Source organism: Phyllostomus discolor, chromosome 13 (genome assembly GCF_004126475.2).
Source record: "Phyllostomus discolor isolate MPI-MPIP mPhyDis1 chromosome 13, mPhyDis1.pri.v3, whole genome shotgun sequence".
Taxonomy (NCBI): domain Eukaryota; kingdom Metazoa; phylum Chordata; class Mammalia; order Chiroptera; family Phyllostomidae; genus Phyllostomus; species Phyllostomus discolor.
In genome coordinates, this window is record NC_040915.2 from 47,815,080 (window position 1) to 47,819,350 (window position 4,271).

The 4,271-nt window shown below is 57.8% G+C and overlaps 1 long non-coding RNA gene across 1 annotated transcript; it reads left to right on the forward strand.

The window, feature by feature from the left end:
* Positions 1 to 835: 835 nt before the first annotated feature.
* Positions 836 to 3,578, forward strand: LOC118498050. Its single transcript, XR_004900570.1, has 2 exons — positions 836 to 1,075; positions 2,605 to 3,578. It is a non-coding gene; the product is annotated as an uncharacterized LOC118498050 (long non-coding RNA).
* The last annotated feature ends 693 nt before the right edge of the window (positions 3,579 to 4,271 follow it).

Here is a 4,271-nt window from a genome sequence, read left to right on the forward strand (position 1 = left end):
TAGGCTGGAAGTGTCACCTTCTCCTTTTGGTAGCCCCCCCCCCCAGTCACCCTTTTCCCCAAAGCTGGTTCTCACCCCTATTCCAGTGCTCTGACCTCTCTCTCTCTCTCTCTCTCTCTCTCTCTCTCTCTGTTTCCCTCTCCCCCCTTTCCAAGGCAAGAGTCCAGAATGGGGTGGGGGTCATGCTGGGGCTTTGCTCCTACCCTCGGTCTTGCCCCAGAAGCACCGGGCTTTCCTGTAAGACACGTTTCCCTGTCCTCCGTCAGCCCTCTAAATTATTGATCAGGCAGTTCAGTGCAGGAGCCTGGAATGTGCGAGAGAGAGCGGATTGTCAAAGTTGTCTAGCTCGGGGAAGCAGTATTTTTAGTACCGAGGCTCGCTTTGGCGCCAGCTGGCTTGTGCCCTTCCCATAGCATCAGCCCTTACACACTTAATCCCTGCTTATCATGCCTCCTTTTAGTGTAAATAGGTTTTTGGCAGAGGCGAAATGAAAAGACTTCGCCCTCTGCATTATTCTTATTTGCACCTACCTTTCATCAAAGCTGATCGCCCTGCAAAATGGCAAATGTGTACAGGGCTAGTGATTTAGATAAGTTGGAAGAGAAACAAGGGTGGACGGAGGATGCGTGTGTGTGTGCTCGCGTGTGTGTGTGTGTGTGTGTGTGTGGAGAGGGTGCCTTTTACACATCTGTGAAGGTTTTTCCCCTTTTTCTCTCTCCTTCAGGAAAAGGAACTAATTGTGGTTTCCTAATTTCAAACCAGCCTGCATCTTCAATGCTGTGTGTGTGTGTCTGTGTGTGTGTGTATTTACCCAGTTACTACAAAAAAAAAAAAAGAAAGAAAAAAGTAAAAAGAAAGAAAGAGAAAGGTAACACAACGCAATGGACGCTGTTTCTTATTTCTTAGTCCAGCAGACATGAATTCGTGAGGAAGAGGCCGGGACTTTTCCCTCTCATCTTATCTGACCCAGAATCAGCGAGCCACAAGCCTGAGCCGACCTGGGCCTCATGGACTCCTGGCCACCCCACACCTTTCTTTATTCCACACCCTCTGTCCAGACTTTCAGTGGAGACAGGTAAGGGTGTTAAGAGTCCCTCTGTGACTTGTGCCCGGAATCTGGCTCATGGGAGGGGGGGTGCAGGGGGCAGGACACTTTCAAAACGGGGATGGAGGCGAAATACAACTGGACACACTGCCCAACCCGCAGTGGCAGACGGAGGGGCCGTTCAGCAGTTCAGCAGCACTTCTTTCTCCTGAGGTTTTCTGCTTTTGCTTTTCCCATCATCGCTGGTGTTGTCATTCGGTGCCAGGGGGCAGCGGGGTCTCACCCTGCGAGAGCCGCCGGGCCCCCTCCGAGGGAGCGGGGGACTCTGTCACGGAGAGGGCGTGACAAATCGAATGGCCGCTACCGTCAGGAAGGGTGACAGGGCCAAGACACATCGGCTCCTCCGAACCTGCTGAACTAACCGTCCCCTCGTAGCCGCAGACACGTCTCCTCGCTTTGAGCACCGTATCCATTACTGTTTCCCGTACTGGGTTTCAATGGGAGCCGGGGGGAGCGGGGGTGGGGAGGCGGGAGATGGGCCAGGAGCGGTGCGCACGGAAGTGCCGGTGCGTTTCCCCCCTTCCTTCGCTCCATTTCCTTCCTGTGTGGCCTCCCTCTGCTTCTTGCCAGCCATCCAGTCTGCCTGCATTCCCAGAGGTAGTGTTTGCGAGGCTCCCAAATCCCGCAGGGGGAGGGGGGAGGGGGGAGGGAAGGAGATAACACCCTTAGCGATCCCCCCCCCCCCCAGGAGATGTAGCTGTTGTGTGTATGTGTGTGTAGGGGGGGGCAGTTGCTTGGGAGCATAGCGTTTCTGGGATGGGAGGTGTATACACATTTAAAGTTCCAGGTTATACAGTTATTCTGAAAACTGATACAATCCCTTCTTCCTTGCGTGGAAAGGAAACTTTTTTGTGGCCTAGGACACAGGGTGGTGTGTGGGGGGGGGGCAGGGGGCGATTTCACCTGCTTCTCTGGCCTGCCTGGCATGCAGGGGGCAGGAAAGCCTGCTAAGGCCAGGCTTTGGGGGTCCTGGATTCAGAGTCCTGACCCCAAAGCTGGCCTGGCACCGAGCAGCTGTCCCATGCCCAGGCAGACTCGGGCCCAACTCACGACTCACGATTTGGAACCAAGAGCCAACTCTTTCTCCCCTCTGTCTTCTCTGATCACTGACCCTGCGCCAGGGCCACTCAGATACCTGGAGGTGGGAGGAAGGGGTCACTGCACTCCCGTCAGTCTTCATTACTGGACAGTCCCCGGGAGCCTCCTCCTCCATGTCAGGGAGAGACTTGAGGCCTCAACAGTGTGACCGCAAGGCCCGCTCCCACCCCAGTCACCGCTGCCTGCAAACAGCACCACCACGCCAAGCCTTCCTGAGTCCCCTAGACTATCCAGGGGGGTGGGGGCGGAGGGACCGTGCTGTCTGCCCGCCTGAGCAAGGCTGGGGTGCCCGTTGTGACCGGAGAGATCCCAGACATCTTCACAAGTCGCCCGCCTGGGGATTGAATGCACGAGGGCTGTACAAGTTTCCCTCAAGTTCACAATTTTTATTTATCTTTTAGAGGAAGAAGAGAGAGGGAGGCAGAGACGCACACACACACAGAAAGCGAGAATGTTTGGAATGGAGAGCGGTTTTCCTAAGGGCTGCTTTTGCTGGCGCCCAGGCCTCAGTTCATTTCATTTCCAAGCCAAATATTACAAATCCTCGGGCGGCCCGGCAGGGAGGAGCGGCCTTTCCGATGCGGCAACCTGCCTGCGCCTTTCCCTGCGGTGCCCTCCTTCTCTGCTCTTTCTGCAAAAGGAAAACTTGGGGCCCTGGGAAGGAGTGGGAGCCAGCCACAGCCCAGGGCGTCCCAAGAGGTGCTCTGGCGTAGGTTTCGGCCCCGGGTGGGGGGGCATCGCCTGCCGCCGTCCCCCTTACCCGGGTTCCAAATACGGAAGCTGGACGCGCCTCTGAGCGGCTCCAGGCCTCGCCCCGCGCGGAACCCGAGAGGAGGCTCGCTACCTCGGGTTACCCTGCAGTCCGGGGGGGCTGGACCGAGGCTGGGGCTCCGGTACTGCACCCAACGCCGCACCAGCCCGCGGGGGAGCCAAGAGCTCTCGGACAGGCTGGCCTGCCCCGGCCCTCAGTCGCCGCAAGGTCCCTCCAGGCCCGGGAAGCCGCGATCGGCGCGCAGTGGCTCCCTGCGCGAGTTACCTGCCTTCCTTCGGCAGCTACCGGGGCGGGGCGAGGCGGGCTCCCGGATGGGAATGAAGAAAGCGCGGCCGGCCGGCTCCCTTCGAGAACGAAAACTACGGTTGCAGGGCGTCAGGAGCTCCTTACCTATCCTCTCCCCGCCCAGTGTCCGATCCTCCGCAGCAGTAACTGCCGCCTCCCCCTCCACCCCGGTTGCAAAGGCCAACTCCGGGATGGATAGTCAAGATCTTAATTAGGAAGGGTGGGTGGAGGTGACGAAAAACACAAGAGAAATGTAAGCACTCTCTCTGCCTCTTAAAGTGACTGAAAAACAATCGGAGGCAAACAGCCTCCTGGGAGGAACACCAGGCTCGGAGGGAGCCAAGCCGAGCCGGCAGAGAATGCGTCTCGTGCAGAAGAGAGGGTGGGGTGGCGGGCGCGTTCGCCCTCTCCCACCGCCGGGGTGTGTTTTTACATGTTTTCTTAGCAGCAAGTTCTATAAACAGGTCAGCCCGACGCTGCCAGCCGAGGAAATCTGAGGCTGCCTCTGGCTCCCAGTGTAGGCGCCTCTGTTTCTCTCTCGCCCCCCGGACAAGCCCAGCGCGCAAAGGGGCGAGGAGCGGAGGGGAGGCGCTCCCTCCCACCTCTGGCTCGGAGGGTGCCTTTGCTTTTGAAATATCTCCTCTTGTCTTCGGATGGTAAAATATGAGTCCTCCACATGTCTGAGTCTGGTCTCCTGGTACCTCAAGCAAGGGTTGGGGAGTAGGGGGTGGGGGGAGAGAAGGGGCTACTCTAATTACCTCTGCGCGGGGTGGGGGTGGGGCAAGGATTCTCTCTTTTCAGCCCGGCCCTGCTGGGGTGCTGGGCGCGTTATTAAACCCAGACGCTCGGTCCTGGAGTTGGGGCCATGCGGAAAAGATTTACAATTAAGCCAATTGGGGCCGAATCCAGCCATCCAAAGTTTGCAGGTGTAAATAATGCCTGGCTTCCCCCCCCCTCCTTTCCCAGAGAGAGAGACTGCATTTCCACCTCCCTTCCTCCCCCCACCACTTT